Below are 18,426 nucleotides of genomic sequence, written 5' to 3'. Positions count from 1 at the left end.
CATGGATTGATTGGGGTTCAAGGATGAGAGAGAATACATGCCAAGGATTCAATAAAGCTAGAGTACCTCCCGAGGATGCGAGGAATAGAGATGGCACGAATTTTAGGACAAATCCTTTCGAAGAAGGGGATGATGATACGATCATGGAAGTCGTGCATCAAAGTTTGTACCTGCAGCTAGATTCAATATGTATTTTGCCTATATATATGGCGTCCAAAAGTACCGAAACTTCCACCAATCACTTCGCCTTCGAAAGAGCTTCGCGTGGGTACTTTGCACGTCTCCATCGGAGTCCAAACGAGGGAGATATGACCATTTTAAGGAAGCCGCACGTTGCAGAAAAGTTCCACCCAGGCGGGTGGATTTTCGTTGGACAAAATCCACCCGGTCGGGTACAACTCTCTGGAGGAGTCCCATTCAAGTTGTTCCACCTGGCTGGGTAGCCTCAATGCCACCCGACCGGGTGCGTCGTCGAAGGCATGAAGAGTCCAGGGGGTTTCACCCGATCGGGTGAATTTTGGGTCACTTTGTCCACCCGGTCGGGTGACTCACGGAAGGCACGGCGGGTCCAAAGACTTTCACCTGGCCGGGTGATTTAGCACCCTAATATCCACCAGGCTGAGCAGAGTGACACATGATAGATTTTGTGGCCTTTTTCTTGGGATTTGAGATTAAACTATAAATACCCCTTTTTTCCCATTTTATTCCAGAGTTTTTGCTGCAATAATATACTTGAGAGATTTGTTCCTCTTGAAGAGGGTTTTCATCTAATTTCTAGATTTAGGTTGCTTGGTTCATCAATTCCTAGTGAAGTATGGATCAAGTAGAGGTGTGCTTTGAGGATTGTGGTTGCCTTGAAGATCTAGCCATGAATGCATGTTAGTTATGTTGTAAGTGCCTTAGCTTGCTTCATCAATGGATTCCAATTTCCACTCTATCCAATGTTAATCATTCTTGTTTCATCTTAGATTTATGAATTCTTGTTGGATCTATGTTTTTCCTTTGTTTACCTTGATAAATTAAAAACCTACTTCACAAAAATATTGATCAAGCATCTATTATTGGGGTTTTCCTTGGGTTAATGGATCATGAATTACATGGATCCATATCAACCCCTTAGTTACCAAAGTTGAGCCTACATAGAATTACCCTTTATTCCAAACCTCTAACCTTTATGCCATTTGAACAAGGGGGCAGGAGTGTGGGCAGCTCACCAACTGGGGTAGAATGTAGGTGAGTGACAAAGAAAGATTGATAGGAAAGAAGGTTGAAAGAAAAAGAAGGAGAAAGAAAAGAAAAAAAGGGAAGAAAAAAAAGAGAGAAAGAGGAAAAACGGACAGGAGAAAAGTTTTAACCTGACCCGAAAAAAAAAGAGAAAAGTTGTAGAAAAAGCTTTAAAGTTGAGCTCTAGAACAAAAAGAGGAGAGTTAGTTGAATAAGGCCAAAGTTCACATGTCCCTAAGTTCACATGTCCTTCACAAAATTTTTGTCCCTAAGTTCACATGTCCTTCACAAAATTAAATGTAAGGGAGGCTGCTCCTAAGTTTTGTCCCTAAGTTCACATGTCCTTCACAAAATTTTGCTTATACTTCTTGAACTTAGAATCCCTAGAATTCTCACCTACACATCCTACGAACCCTAGCCCCATTTCAACCTCAAGAAAGACCTTAAGGAACTAGCCTGTGTCAATGGAACTAAAGCATCAGTGGTATGAAAAAATGAATGAGTGAATGGTCCTAACATCTCTGGTGAGAAATGAGTGATCGAGTGAATCCAACAGTTAGCTAGAGTAGGGGCTATCTTGACAAACTGATAGGCTGATCAGACTGAACAAAAGGGGAGGGAGGAATTTGAGACTGCAAAATATTTGAAATGACATTAAGCTTGTGGGAATATTGCCAGAAGTTGAGCCAGTTTCAAACATGGAGATGTAAATATTTGCTTAAGTGTTGCTTATATGAGTCAGTCTGTGTTAATATTTGTGGAGTCAGTTTAGTTTGTTTTCGGTCAGGAACCCATGCATGTAACTTGCCCTTTTTCTTGTTGTTCTTTCTTACTTGGGGATAAGCATGGTTTAACTGTGAGCAGTTTGATAGGGCTCGTTCCAAGCATGGTTTATAGGGGTTTATTACACTAACAGGGGTGATAATGTGCGAAAAAGTGGTAAATTTGAGTGTGCAGGGGCTAAAAAGTGTTGAAGCGGCAGTGTGCATGAACACCTTGATCAACTCCGAAAAGATGCGAGAAATAGCCAGAACCGAAGACAAGTTGATCAGTTGCGGACAAGCAATGGAGCCTGCCACAACTGTCAGCACTAAGACAAAGTCCAACCGACATTCCACCACATCCAGAGTACATGTCCAACAGGGTTCTCTCACCATATAGCCCTACATGGGTAGAATTTGCATCAACATCACTAAAGATCATAGAACTAGATTCATTGTTGTTTGTGGTACTCTTTGGCTCTGATGACAAGCTTATAAAAGAAGTATATGGAATCATAGTAATAGTCAGATGTTGCTCTAAGTATTGACTTCAAAATATTGTCAACCTTCAAAGGTAAAAGCATAATTCTAAGCTTTTTTTATCAAGATAGTCAAGTGGATTATCATCCTTGACTTTATAGAATGCTTGCTTGCTATCAATAAGGTTGGCAAGTAAGAGAGAGAGTAACTAAGAGAGAGAATAATGTAGAGGACACATTCAAGTAACCAGGCATTTCATCCTTATAAAGCGTTGGAATTCAGTTTGAGGCTCCAAGTCATAAAGTATTTCATAATGCCCTTCATCATTCTCGACACGAGGGAGGTCAAAGACAACATCACCAAAAAACAATGCCTTCTTCTAATCCAATTTACGTCCTTCTTCATATGCGACCGTATCGACCGCAAATTCAAATGGAGTTACACCTCTAACAACGACATTATGGTTTGGTAACGGTTATGAGGGTAACTTCTCTGTAGGAAGAGCACCCCACAAGAAAACACACATGCGAAATTGAGGCACACCGTATGCACCAACTCCCATAATTTCCAATTTAGCTTGATAACCCATGCCCACAAGGCAGTCTACTGCATATCTACCAACAAAACCGCCTGCAAACTTCACAAGGTCAACAACGTTCTCTATCAACACAAACATTGGCCTAAAATGCAACACAATATCCATGAACACAACAAGTTGCTTATTCTTTGGATCATCAAGTGGTGCATCCATGTTCCTAATCCTATTACAATCATGTATACATTAACAAGGTGGGCCACCACATACGACATCTACAGTTCCAGGAAGTGAAAAATTCTATACTTGTAACCTCTTAACCCAAATTTCTTCAGCTTTTCACGCCAAGAACTCAAACCACCCAAGGGCTCCCACGTATCATACTCAGGGACATAACCTTTCCACCATATCTAGAAATGCAGTTCATAAGATATTTTCCTATTGGGGTCTCCACAACAATCTTCCAGAATCTCTTCAACTTCAAACACTTCAGAGTCATCTTCTTCTTCCTCTTCCTCTTCCTTTTCCTCACCATCATCTTCAACTTCTTATTTGACATGCTCACTGGATGCGTCTTTATTTTATGAGGATAAATAAGAAATGAAAAGCTTCTCCCACTCTACAAGCAGGTTTTAAAATCATCTGCTTTTTCATTTCTTATCTATGTTTTAGAATGGTTAAGCTTCAGGCTTTGACAAGCATATGGGTTGAGATCAACAACCCATTTCGTGAAAAGTTTATCCCCACAACTGTTAGCACTAAGACAGAGCCCAACCGAAATTCCACCACATCCAGAGTACATGTCCAACATGGTACTCTCACCATATAGCCCTACATGGGTAGAATTTGCATCAACATCACTAAAGATCATAGAACTAGATTCATTGTTGTTTGTGGTACTCTTTGTCTCAAATGGAAAGCTTACAAAAGAAGTATATGGAAGTAAGTACATCTTGTCATAGTAATAATCAGATGTTGCTCTAAGTCTTGACTTCAAAATATTGTCAACCTTCAAAGTTAAAAGCATAATTCTAAGCTTTTTTTATCAAGACAGTGAAGTGGATTACCATCCTTAACTTTATAGAATACTTGATTGCTATCAATAAGGTTGGCAAATAAGAGAGAGAGTAACTAAGAGAGAGAATAATGTAGAGGACACATTCAAGTAACCAGGCATTTCATCCTTATAAAGCGTTGGAATTCAGTTTGAGGCTCCAAGTCATAAAGTATTTCATAATGCCCTTAATCATTCTCGACACGAGGGAGGTCAAAGACAACATCACCAAGAAACAATGCCTTCTTCTAATCCAATTTACGTCCTTCTTCATATGCGACCGTATCGACCGCAAATTCAAATGGAGTTACACCTCTAACAATGACATTATGGGTTGATAACGGTTAAGAGCACCCCACAAGAAAACACACATGCGAAATTGAGGCACACCGTATGCACCAACTCCCATCATTTCCAATTTAGCTTGATAACCCATGCCCACAAGGCAGTCTACTGCATATCTACCAAGAAAACCGCCTGCAAACTTCACAAGGTCAACAACGTTCTCTATCAACACAAACTTTGTCCTAAAATGCAACACAATATCCATGGTCACAACAAGTTATTTAATCTTTGGATCTTCAAGTGGTGCATCCATGTTCCTAAAACTTTTAGAGCCACTTATACCTTAACAAGGTGGGCCACCACATACGACATCAATAGTTCCAGGCAATGAAATATTCTAGACTTGTAATCTCTTAACATCAATAGCTCCCACGTATCATACTCAGTGTCATAACCTTTCAACCATATCTAAAAATGTTCATAAGATTTTTTTTATTGGGGTCTCCACAACAATATTCCAGAATCTCTTGAACTTCAAACACTTCAGAGTCATCTTCATCTTCCTATTACTCTTCCTTTTCCTCAACATCATCTTCAACTTCTTATTTGACATGATCACTGGATGCGTTTTTATTTTACGAGGATTAATAAGAAACGAAAAGCTTCTCCCACTCTACAAGCAGGTTTTAAAATCATCTGCCTTTTCATTTCTTATCTATGTTTCGGGATGGTTAAGCTTCAGGCTTTGACAAGATCTCAACCCATTTCGGGAAAAGTTTATCCCCACAACTGTAAGCACTATGATAGAGCCCAACCGACATTCCACCACATCTAGAGTACATGTTCAACAGGGTTCTATCACCATATAGTCCTACATGGGTAGAATTTGCATCAACATCACTAAAGATCATAGAACTAGATTCATTGTTGTTTGTGGTACTCTTTGTCTCAAATGGAAAGCTTACAAAAGAAGTATATGGAAGTAAGTACATCTTGTCATAGTAATAGTCAGATGTTGCTCTAAGTCTTGACTTCAAAATATTGTCAACCTTCAAAGGTAAAAGCATAATTCTAAGCTTTTTTTATCAAGACAATGAAGTGGATTACCATCCTTGACTTTATAGAATACTTGATTGCTATCAATAAGGTTGGCAAGTAAGAGAGAGAGTAACTAAGAGAGAGAATAATGTAGAGGACACATTCAAGTAACCAGGCATTTCATCCTTATAAAGCGTTGGAATTCAGTTTGAGGCTCCAAGTCATAAAGTATTTCATAATGCCCTTCATCATTCTCGACACGAGGGAGGTCAAAGACAACATCACCAAGAAACAATGCCTTCTTCTAATCCAATTTACGTCCTTCTTCATATGCGACCGTATCGACCGCAAATTCAAATGGAGTTACACCTCTAACAATGACATTATGGGTTGATAACGGTTAAGAGCACCCCACAAGAAAACACACTTGCGAAATTGAGGCACACCGTATGCACCAACTCCCATCATTTTCAATTTAGCTTGATAACCCATGCCCACAAGGCAGTCTACTGCATATCTACCAAGAAAACCGCCTGCAAACTTCACAAGGTCAACAACGTTCTCTATCAACACAAACTTTGTCCTAAAATGCAACACAATATCCATGGTCACAACAAGTTATTTAATCTTTGGATCTTCAAGTGGTGCATCCATGTTCCTAAAACTTTTAGAGCCACTTATACCTTAACAAGGTGGGCCACCACATACGACATCAATAGTTCCAGGCAATGAAATATTCTAGACTTGTAATCTCTTAACATCAATAGCTCCCACGTATCATACTCAGGGTCATAACCTTTCAACCATATCTAAAAATGTTCATAAGATTTTTTTTATTGGGGTCTCCACAACAATATTCCAGAATCTCTTGAACTTCAAACACTTCAGAGTCATCTTCATCTTCCTATTACTCTTCCTTTTCCTCAACATCATCTTCAACTTCTTATTTGACATGATCACTGGATGCGTTTTTATTTTACGAGGATTAATAAGAAACGAAAAGCTTCTCCCACTCTACAAGCAGGTTTTAAAATCATCTGCCTTTTCATTTCTTATCTATGTTTCGGGATGGTTAAGCTTCAGGCTTTGACAAGATCTCAAACCATTTCGGGAAAAGTTTATCCCCACAACTGTAAGCACTATGATAGAGCCCAACCGACATTCCACCACATCTAGAGTACATGTTCAACAGGGTTCTATCACCATATAGTCCTACATGGGTAGAATTTGCATCAACATCACTAAAGATCATAGAACTAGATTCATTGTTGTTTGTGGTACTCTTTGTCTCAAATGGAAAGCTTACAAAAGAAGTATATGGAAGTAAGTACATCTTGTCATAGTAATAGTCAGATGTTGCTCTAAGTCTTGACTTCAAAATATTGTCAACCTTCAAAGGTAAAAGCATAATTCTAAGCTTTTTTTATCAAGACAGTGAAGTGGATTACCATCCTTGACTTTATAGAATACTTGATTGCTATCAATAAGGTTGGCAAGTAAGAGAGAGAGTAACTAAGAGAGAGAATAATGTAGAGGACACATTCAAGTAATCAGGCATTTCATCCTTATAAAGCGTTGGAATTCAGTTTGAGGCTCCAAGTCATAAAGTATTTCATAATGCCCTTCATCATTCTCGACACGAGGGAGGTCAAAGACAACATCACCAAGAAACAATGCCTTCTTCTAATCCAATTTACGTCCTTCTTCATATGCGACCGTATCGACCGCAAATTCAAATGGAGTTACACCTCTAACAATGACATTATGGGTTGATAACGGTTAAGAGCACCCCACAAGAAAACACACTTGCGTAATTGAGGCACACCGTATGCACCAACTCCCATCATTTTCAATTTAGCTTGATAACCCATGCCCACAAGGCAGTCTACTGCATATCTACCAAGAAAACCGCCTGCAAACTTCACAAGGTCAACAACGTTCTCTATCAACACAAACTTTGTCCTAAAATGCAACACAATATCCAGGGTCACAACAAGTTATTTAATCTTTGGATCTTCAAGTGGTGCATCCATGTTCCTAAAACTTTTAGAGCCACTTATACCTTAACAAGGTGGGCCACCACATACGACATCAATAGTTCCAGGCAATGAAATATTCTAGACTTGTAATCTCTTAACATCAATAGCTCCCACGTATCATACTCAGGGTCATAACCTTTCAACCATATCTAAAAATGTTCATAAGATTTTTTTTATTGGGGTCTCCACAACAATATTCCAGAATCTCTTGAACTTCAAACACTTCAGAGTCATCTTCATCTTCCTATTACTCTTCCTTTTCCTCAACATCATCTTCAACTTCTTATTTGACATGATCACTGGATGCGTTTTTATTTTACGAGGATTAATAAGAAACGAAAAGCTTCTCCCACTCTACAAGCAGGTTTTAAAATCATCTGCCTTTTCATTTCTTATCTATGTTTCGGGATGGTTAAGCTTCAGGCTTTGACAAGCATATGGGTTGAGATCAACAACCCATTTCGGGAAAAGTTTATCCCCACAACTGTAAGCACTATGATAGAGCCCAACCGACATTCCACCACATCCAGAGTACATGTTCAACAGGGTTCTATCACTATATAGTCCTACATGGGTAGAATTTGCATCAACATCACTAAAGATCATAGAACTAGATTCATTGTTGTTTGTAGTACTCTTTGTCTCTGATGGCAAGCTTACAAAAGAAGTATATGGAAGTTAGTACATCTTGTCATAGTAATAGTTAGATGTTGCTCTAAGTTTTGTCTTCAAAATATTGTCAACCTTCAAAGGTAAAAGCATAATTCTAAGCTTTTTTTTATCAAGACAGTCAAGTGGATTATCATCCTTGACTTTATAGAATACTTGATTGCTATCAATAAGGTTGGCAAGTACGAGAGAGAATAATGTAGAGGAAACATTCAAGTAACCAGACATTTCATCATTTCTTAGCCTTATAAAGCGTTGGAATTCAGTTTGAGGCTTCAAGTCATAAGGTATTTCATAATGCCCTTCATCATTCTCGACACGAGGGAGGTCAAAGATAGCATCAACAAGAAACAATGTCTTCTTCAAATCCAATTGATGTCCTTTTTCATATGCAACCGTATCGACCTCAAATTCAAATGGAGTTACTCCTCTAACAACGACATTATGGGTTGGTAACGGTTAAGAGGGTAAGTTCTCTGTAGGAAGAGCACCCCACAATAAAACACACATGCGAAATTAAGGCAGAGCGTATGCACCAACTGCCATCATTTCCAATTTAGCTTGATAACCCATGCCCACAAGGCAGTCTATTGCATATCTACCAAGAAAATCGCCTGCAAACTTCACAAGGTCAACAACGTTCTCCATCAACACAAACTTTGGCCTGAAATGCAACACAATATCCATGAACACAAGTTGTTTATTCTTTGGATCTTCAAGTGGTGCGTATTCATGTTCCTAAACCTATTAAAGTCACTTAGACCTTAACAAGGTGGACCACCACATACGACATCAACATTTCCAGGCAGTGAAAAATTCTAGACTTGTAACCTCTTAACGGAAATTCCTTCAGCGTTTCACGGCAAGAACTCAAACCACCCAAGGGCTCCCACGTATCATACTCAGGGCCATAACCTTTCCACCATATCTTGAAATGCAGTTCATAAGATTTTTTCTTGTTGGGGTCTCTACAACAATCTTCCAGAATCTCTTCAACTTCGAACACTTCAGAGTCATCTTCATCTTCCTATTCCTCTTCCTTTTCCTCAGCATCATCTTCAACTTCTTATTTGACATGCTCACTGGATGCGTTTTTATTTTACGAGGATAAATAAGAAACGAAAAGCTTCTCCCACTCTACAAGCAGGTTTTAAAATCATATGCTTTTTCATTTCTTATCTATGTTTCGGGATGGTTAAGTGATGCGAAGCATATTTCTTATACTTTTTCCCACTAAACTACACACTTTTATGTTAATTATAACTCATCAAGTTGTATTTGTATTGAAGTTTAGGAGGGTTGGAAGCTGGAAGTTCACCGGGTGAAATTGGCAAAGCATGCAGAGATCAGAAACTACGCCCGGTCGGGCGATTATGAGCTTCAAAATGCCCGGTCGGGCGAAACGCGTAAAAGCATGAGGAGAGTCCAGAAAGTTCGCCCGGTCAGGCGATTCTTCAAGACACAAAACGCCCGGTCGGGCGTTTCCCGCGAGCCATCCAGAAGCCTTTCGCCCGGTCGGGCGATTATCCCTTCTAATTTCGCCCGGTCGGACGTTTGGTGGTTCAACTGCATTTCAGCAGTTTTCTCGGCAGTTTTGCTAGGAAATAAAAAGAAAAAGGAAACGGATGGTGAGGGGGGAGACGATACATAGAAAAAGACAGAGGGAGAGAAAGGAGGAGAGGAAGAAGAGAAGGAAGGCATTCCGACCATTATTCCAACCATCAATTCCCGAATCCCGACTCCACTCGAAGAGAGCCACACACCTATGGTTTTGTTTCTACATTCTACTATGTGTATAGGCTAGACTCTCTTTGTTGCTCCAAGTTGTAATCTAGGCTTGTATATTTGTTTTAACACCTTGAATCGTACGTTTGATACCAACAATGTGTTTGATAATTAAAATGCTACGTTTTTGGCTAACGATGTAGTGTTGTTAAATCTCAGCTATCGTCACTTTAACATAGCTTAGGATTGATCGTTTGTTGGTATGCTATCGATTTAGAACTGTTCAGGGGATAAATTGATAGTGGATTAGGTAAGTAATTATAGTAGACGACATTTGTTCCCGCGCATCTGCAGGAATTAAATGTCGTTGAAAGCTGGTTCATGGAACAAGTGTTCAGCTGACTGTGAACTATACGTCGTAGACATGTTCAGTGCACGCGATTAGGTTGATAATTTTAATCCCGTCGTATGGTTCGTTGTAATGGTGTGTAACAACGCAAGCTTAGAGAGCAACTTGGAGTGACTTGTCTTCACGTGTTAAAAACCTCACTTTAGTAGCTTAAGTTAGTTAACCTTCTCAAAATCAAAACAAAATCTTTACATGCTTTGTGTAGTCCTATTAAGTGTAAGCAATCTCGCCTCCATGTGGATCGACACTTGAAATACTACTACGATACTGTATTCTTGCAGTAGTGTAGTATTATTAGAGTTTAAATAATTGAACTTGATAATCTTTATACATTGTTTGAGAACTCTAAAATACTACATCAAGTTTTGGCGCCGTTGCCGGGGAGGCAATATCTTGTTTATGCTTAATTGTTTTAGTTTTTATTTTGTTTTGTTTGATTTTTCTTTTTGAGTTTTTTAGGTACATTGTTCGTGTTCTACGGTGTGATAGCCATCTACCACGTCCGGACTTGAAGACGAAGGAGTGTATTATTTTAGGTAATATTTAGCTAACTTTCAGTTTAGTTTTTAGGTAGTTTAGTTTTTCACTTAAGCACACACTTTTGATAGTACTTACCCCGAAGTTGTCGAGATGTCTCGCTTTCGGTAATTAGGAAATATTTTATGCTTGTGCTTGGTGTATTTTCTGTTGTGTAGGTACTAATAAAAAAATAATAAAAAAAAGTGAATGCACACGCGATCACAGGGTACACCACCGTTTGGACTACTCTGTTATCAAAGAAGGAAAGGGTCAGGAAGTTCAGCCGGGTTTGATATTCAACAGGATTCGCCGAGTCCAATCAGAGATAACCCATTGTTTGAAAGTAGTGACAGTGATCTAGAAGCTGAGTCGATGGCCGACAATAATAACAACAACGCTGTCCCACCACCTGGAGGAAGGTTCGGTGACACTCTTAGGTCGGGAGTCGACTTTCTAGGAGAATTCGCCTACGCGAATGACAACGTGAACATTCCTCCTCATTACATTAGCTTGGTGAACGGGGGAAATCTCTTCCATGGGCGAGACGATGAGGATCCGATGAGCCACCTCAACGCGTTCTATGAATTGACGAACTCTCATCGACCCCCGAATGTGGACCATCATCAGATTAAGAGGGCCTTATTCCCTTTCTCACTGAGGGATAAAGCACGGGCGTGGTATGATTCTATTCCGGGATACAACATAGCCACATTCCAAGAGTTGAAGATGTTGTTCCTCTTGGAATATAACTCTCCGATGAAGATTGAGAAGTTGAGAGAGGAGATCACTACCTTCCGACAGAAATATGATGAGTCTTTTGCGGAAGCGTGGAAGAGGTTCACTGAATTGCTAAGGAAATGCCCAAGTCATGGACTAGCTCCGGGGCATGACCTTTTAAAATTCTACAAAGGTCTCAACAATGAGGGCACGGGACTAGTCACTGCAGGCTCAAACGGGAACTTGGATGATTTGACGCATGATGAGGTGAGAGCCTTGTTCCAAAGGTTGGCCAACAATCAAAGGAATTGGCATAATCCAAGAAGAGCGGCTGAGAAGGTAGGAGATACATTTGGTGCTACCAAAGATGCGGAAAGAGTGACAGCCATTGAGGCTCAATTGGCGGACATTAGTACCCAGATGTCTTCAATGATGAAAGCAGTGAAATCTCTTCAACTAACTCCTCAACCTCAAGCAGTGACCGTTATGAAGTGTGGGTTGTGTCAAGGTGGACATCATACTGATCAATGTCCAAGTCTTCAAGGACCACCCGTCGAGGATGTGAACTATATTGGCAACAATCGCCAAGGGTTCAATCAAGGCAACCAATACAACAATCAGCAAAATTGGAGGCCTCAACAAACGGGATGGAATCAAGCTGGTCCTAGCAACAACTCGGGTAATCAATGGAGGAACAACACTCAACCCCCGGGTTATGAGAAGAGGCCAACCGTTGAGGATCAATTGGGACAGATTCTCTCTTTTATGACTAAGAGTCAAAAGGAGAATGAGAATTTCAAGGAAAGAACAGTGGAAAAGTTTGGACAGATGGAGGCGACAATGAGGAATCTTGAGACTCAAATTGGGCAGCTTGCCACGGCATCACACACGAGGATTCCTAACACTATCCCGAGTAATACTGTACCTAATCCGAGAGGTAATGAACAGTGCAAAGCAGTGGTCTTGAGAAGTGGTCGTGAGTTGGATTCGACACCATCAATGGACGGCCAAGGTACTTCTGGCATCTCACACGCAGGGGCGGATGAGATGTTAGGATTGCATTCCTCGCACGCAGGGGCGGACGAGGCATGTAAGGGAAGTCCCGCGTTGGTGCAGGGTGCCCAACATGGTCAAGAACAGGCTGCATCCGGCAGTATGGAAAATGGTGTAGAATCTGAGTTAAGCGAGAGGATTTTGGCAGAAAAGAAGGGAAAGCAGAAAGTAGAGATGGGATCAAAGGGACGGCTGACAACAAGTCCGGCATTAGACCCGAAAAGTAAGTTCAACTTCCCCGATCACATTCCTCCTCTACCATATCCACCGAAGAGGAAGAAAAGAGCTCCAAAGGAGAAAAGCTTCGAGTGGATGATGAACGTGATTCGAAAAGTGAATGTGGATGTATCGTTGGTGGACCTCTTCACTAATTTCCCCAAGTTCTCCAAATTTTTCAAGGATATGATGGCAAATAAGGAGAAATTGCAAGATGAGGGGATAGTGGCTTTGAGCATGAATTGCTCACAACTGATTTCGGGAATGATGCCAATGAAGAAGAGGGATCCGGGATGTTGTGTGATTCCTTGTGAGATAGGCAACACAATCTTCACAAAATGTCTGTTGGATCAAGGATCGGGGATCTCATTGATGGCGTTGAAAACAGCACGTGCCATTGGACTGGAGAACAGAATGGAGCCCATCGACATTGCTCTACAACTGGCTGATCACTCCATTGTGAAGCCCAATGGAATAGTAGAGGATGTCTTGGTCAAGGTAGACAAGTTCGTCATCCCCGTTGATTTCATAGTATTGGATATGCCCGAGGACAAAGAGGTGCCAATTCTATTTGGCAGACCATTTCTTGCCACGGGGGACGTGTTGCTTGGAGCAAAGGACAACTCAGTCACGTTAAGAATTAATGGTGAGCAAGTGACCATTAATGTGGAGAAAGCGATGAAGCATCCTAGTGATGCAAAAGCGTGCTTTAGAGTTGACGTCCTCGACAAGTGTATCTTTGATAAGATGCGTTGCTCGGCAAGTATAGAAGGAAGCGTATATGATAAGGGGAGCTTGGAAAGAGATTTTGGTTCGACAATTAAAGTTGATTTTGATTTTGATGAAAGTGAGGATGCTCAAATGGATCAACCAAATCTCGAAAATGATTGTGTGGTGGATACTTTCGTGGCGGATGTGCAGCCTTCAATTGAAGTACCACCAAAGCCAGAATTGAAGCCACTCCCGACAAATCTGAAATACGCATTCCTTGGTGAGGATGAGTCTTTACCGGTTGTGATATCGGCGATGTTGAATGATGAAGAAGAATTGAAGTTGATAGAGCTACTGAAGTCACACAAGAAAGCTCTAGGATGGTCCATTGCCGACATCAAAGGGATTAGCCCCGCTATATGCATGCACAAAATCTTGATGGAAGAGGGAGCTAAGCCGGTAAGAGAAAGACAAAGAAGGTTGAACCCACTCATGCAAGAAGTGGTTGAAAAAGAGGTGAAAAAATTGTTGAAATATGGGATGATCTACCCCATTTCTGATAGTGAGTGGGTTAGCCCGGTGCAATGTGTACCGAAGAAAGGGGGAATAACCGTGACTGTCAATGAAAAGAATGAAGTGTTAGCAACTCGATTGGTGAACTCATGGAGAGTTTGCATGGACTACAGGAAGTTGAACACAGCGACGAGAAAAGATCACTTTCCGTTGCCATTCTTAGATCAGTTGCTCGACAGGATTGCGGGTTATTCCCACTATTGCTTCTTAGACGGATACTCGGGGTATAATCAGATTGCAATTGCCCCGGAAGATCAGGAAAAGACGACATTCACATGTCCTATTGGTACGTATGCCTTCCGCCGGATGCCTTTTGGGTTGTGCAATGCACCGGCTACAGTCCAACGTTGCATGATGGCAATTTTTTCCGATATGAATGAAGACATTATGGAGATCTTCATGGATGATTTCTCCGTCTTTGGATCCTCATTTGATCTTTGCTTAGAAAATTTGAGACGGGTCTTACAAAGATGTGAAGAATCGAATCTCGTGCTAAATTGGGAAAAGTGTCAATTCATGGTCAAGGAGGGCATAGTGTTGGGACACAAGGTGTCGGAGTTGGGGTTTGAGATGGATAAGGCGAAGATTGATGTGATCTCGAAGTTACCTCCCCCAACGAATGTGAAGGGCATCCGTAGTTTCCTTGGACATGCGGGATTCTACCGACGTTTTATAAAAGATTTTTCAAAGATTGCAAAGCCACTTTGCAACTTGCTTGAAAAGGATGCCAAGTTCGTCTTTGATGAGAAATGCCTTGAGGCATTTGAATTGTTGAAGAAGAAGCTAGTCGAAGCTCCTATTATTATCACACCCGATTGGTCAAAGCCGTTTGAGTTGATGTGTGATGCTTCGGACTATGCTGTGGGGGCCGTTCTAGGCCAAAGGAGAAACAAGGTCCTACACGCCGTCTACTATGCTAGCAAAGTACTCAATGAAGCTCAACTGAATTACACCACGACAGAGAAGGAAATGTTAGCAGTTGTGTATGCTTTCGAGAAGTTTCGTGCTTACTTACTTGGCACGAAGGTGGTAGTGTTCACGGACCATTCAGCTATCAAGTATTTGATGAACAAGAAAGATGCAAAGCCTCGGTTGGTGAGGTGGATCCTCTTACTACAAGAGTTTGACGTAGAGATTAAAGACAAAAAGGGGACCGAGAACTTGGTAGCTGATCATCTCTCTAGATTAGAAGGATTGGAAGAGACGGAAGATGAAAGAAAGAAAAGGATAAATGAGAAATTTCCCGACGAGCAAGTGTTGCAAGTGGAGGCTCGGGAAACATATGTGTCGTGGTTTGCCAATTTGGCGAACTACCTTGTCACGGGCATTATACCAGAAGGGTTGTCTTCTAACCAAAAGAAGAAATTTTTGAGTGACACCCGCACGTATGTATGGCGGCCACTTTGTAGTGATGGAGTTATTCGAAGGTGCGTTGGAGAGCATGAGCACCTTCAGATTTTGTCTGCATGCCATGATTCGTTGTATGGCGGCCACTTTGGAGCACGACGAACGGCTTTTAAAGTGCTTCAGTCCGGATTCTTTTGGCCATCGATCTTCAAGGATGCAAAAGCCTATGTAGAGAGATGTGACAGTTGCCAAAGAACCGACAATATCTCGTGGAGAAATGAAATGCCGATGAATAATATTCACGAGGTAGAACTTTTCGATGTTTGGGGAATAGACTTCATGGGACCGTTTCCCAAGTCTAATGGGCAGCAATACATTCTCGTTGCTGTTGACTATGTTTCTAAGTGGGTAGAGGCAGTGGCCTCGGCGACCAATGATGCTAAAGTGGTGCTGAAGTTTATCAAGAGTCACATCTTTAACCGCTTTGGGACACCACGAGCCATTATCAGTGATGGAGGAACTCATTTTTGCAATAAGTTATTTGAGAACCTCCTAGGTAAGTATGGTGTCCAACACAAGGTTGCTACCCCTTATCATCCCCAAACGAGTGGTCAAGTTGAAGTATCCAATCGTGAGATAAAGCGGGTGCTTGAGAAAGTTGTAAGGCCGTCTCGGAAGGATTGGGCTCAAAAGTTAGATGATGCTTTGTGGGCATATCGAACGGCGTATAAGACTCCGATTGGAACTTTACCATACAAGTTGGTCTTTGGAAAGGCTTGCCATTTGCCGGTAGAGCTTGAGCATAAAGCTTTTTGGGCTTTGCAAAAGCTTAATTTGGATTATGATGCGGCAGCCGAGAAAAGGGTGTGTGATATGAATGAAATGGACGAGTTTAGGCTTCATGCATACGAGAGTGTTGATCTCTACAAAGAGCGTGCTAAGAGGGTACATGATGCAGCCATTAAGCCTCGTCAATTTCATGAGGGACAACGGGTCCTTTTGTACAACTCTCGGCTTAAACTGTTTCCGGGCAAGCTCAAGTCAAGATGGTGGGGGCCTTATGTGGTGCACAAGGTATACCCCTATGGTGCTGTGGATGTTCATGATGAGAAGAATGGGAGCATTTGGAAGGTGAATGGCCAACGCTTGAAGGCCTATGTTGGAATTGAAGGTGGCATGGAGACAGAAGAGGTGGTCACACTAGAGAATCCGAAAGTGTAGACCAAGGATGAAGAAGGTCGAGCCAACGACTATAAACAAAGGCGCTGATTGGGAGGCAACCCAAGTTTTTTTGTTTTTATTTTTGATTTCATATGTTGGAGGTTTTGTTTGCTCAATTCTTTCCTCTAACGTTTTTTTTGAATTGAGTGTTTCTTTTTGTAGTTTTTGTTCTTTTTGTAGGAGCAACTGGGAGTTAGGATTGGAGCTTAGGAGGAAGCACACCTGCAAAGGATTTTTACACCCACCCTCCCACCCGAATGCACTATGGACGTCATGCCAAGTTTGGGGGAGTTTCCTTTCCCTTTACTTTATTTGTCTTTTTTGCATGCATTGAGGACAATGACGCATTCAAGTTTGGGGGGGTTATGAATGATTTGTGATGTATGTTTTTGGGTGTTTTGCGTGATAAAGATGTTTTGAATCTATGTAGTTGACGGGTGCATGCTTTATCTTCGGCTTTCTGGTTAGGAAATCTTACTTAATTTTACTTGAACTTTGAAGCTTAGGATGAATGGAATGGGTGCATGAATTTTTTTGGAAAGAGCATGTTGTGATTACATCCGATTTCTTAAGTTGAGGAGAGTATGAAAATCGCATGACTTGTGGAAATTATCTTGGATTGATTTGCTTTATCGAGTGAAGTGCGTGCGTTCGTTTGTGTTAACGATTTGGGAGGATAAGGCACTAGGATGAACTCTATGGCCAAATGATCACATGCCTAGTCCATCAAATGATCCCCTAGAAGCCACCTTGATCTTAATTCCCTATTCTTTGTGTAAACACTTAGCCAAACACTTAGCTACTTAAATAAGCCTAATTTTAGCCTCATCAATAGACCTTGCTACTATTTGAATGCTAAATACAAGTTGAGCTTTGTGTTTTGAGTTGTGAGTGTGAGGTGGTGGATTGTAAAGAATAGACATTTCTAGACTTGATAGAAGGTGAAAAGAATGAAGTTCTTAAAAAAAAAAAAAAAAAAAAGACGACCTCCAAATTCACAAAAGTCGAGGTCTTCTACAAAAACAAAAAAAAATAAAAATAAAATAAGTTGATGAAATAAAGATAGAGCTTCTATGTTTGTTTGTGTAATCTCGTCTGGAATAGATCTCAAGTTTGGGGGAGTGTGGGTTTGGTGGTAATTTTTCGTTGGTTAATCTTTGGAAGGAAGTTGTAGGAGGGAAGATTTTGGCACTCAAATGTGTAGCCTTTGAGCTCACTATCCATATTGATCCTACCTCGTCCCTAGCCCCATTACAACCTTGAAACAAGACCTTGGACCTTATCGTTGATGCTTGTGGATGTTGTGTAAATAACTTGGTAGAGTTAAAGAAGTTCGGTTTGAAATCTGTGTGTCTATGTGATTAGTAGTGCTTGATGAGTCGATGATGACGGTTTGAGTTGTTTGATCGTATGTTTGGACCTACTTTGAAGTGCACCTTGACTTGAAGTTCTAGGGGGATGAGTGATTGTTCTTGAGAGTGGGAAATTTCGATTGGAAATGTTGGGGGTTTAGATTTTGTCACTCACGTCCTTACATGATTCTTTTTGATGAAAATCTCTTTGCGGGTGAAGTTTGGGTGAGTTTTCGTGCTTAAAATGTACCTTGCTCGGGGCGAGCAAGAGCTCAAGTTTGGGGGTATTTGATGCGAAGCATATTTCTTATACTTTTCCCCCTAAACTACACACTTTTATGTTAATTATAACTCATCAAGTTGTATTTGTATTGAAGTTTAGGAGGGTTTAAAGCTGGAAGTTCGCCGGGTGAAATTGGCAAAGCATGCAGAGATCAGAAACTACGCCCGGTCGGGCGATTATGAGCTTCAAAACGCCCGGTCGGGCGAAACGCGTAG

General features: G+C 41.0%; 1 non-coding gene and 5 pseudogenes across 1 annotated transcript; all 6 read right to left on the bottom strand.

Annotated features, from left to right (window-relative positions):
- Positions 1 to 2,703: 2,703 nt before the first annotated feature.
- On the bottom strand, positions 2,704 to 4,952 carry LOC121786696 (annotated as a pseudogene).
- Positions 4,953 to 4,974: 22 nt separating this feature from the next.
- On the bottom strand, positions 4,975 to 6,331 carry LOC121786694 (annotated as a pseudogene).
- A 22-nt stretch (positions 6,332 to 6,353) lies between these two features.
- LOC121786693 lies at positions 6,354 to 6,919 on the bottom strand (annotated as a pseudogene).
- On the bottom strand, positions 6,920 to 8,268 carry LOC121786692 (annotated as a pseudogene).
- A 2-nt stretch (positions 8,269 to 8,270) lies between these two features.
- On the bottom strand, positions 8,271 to 11,072 carry LOC121786691 (annotated as a pseudogene).
- Positions 11,073 to 11,506: 434 nt separating this feature from the next.
- Positions 11,507 to 11,613, bottom strand: LOC121788120. The gene has a single exon (XR_006047572.1). It is a non-coding gene; the product is annotated as a small nucleolar RNA R71 (small nucleolar RNA).
- Positions 11,614 to 18,426: the final 6,813 nt, after the last annotated feature.

This window comes from Salvia splendens, chromosome 22 (genome assembly GCF_004379255.2).
Source record: "Salvia splendens isolate huo1 chromosome 22, SspV2, whole genome shotgun sequence".
In the NCBI taxonomy this organism is placed as follows: domain Eukaryota; kingdom Viridiplantae; phylum Streptophyta; class Magnoliopsida; order Lamiales; family Lamiaceae; genus Salvia; species Salvia splendens.
The sequence above is the reverse complement of the archived record's forward strand: the minus strand, read 5'-3'. Positions and strand labels throughout refer to the sequence as shown.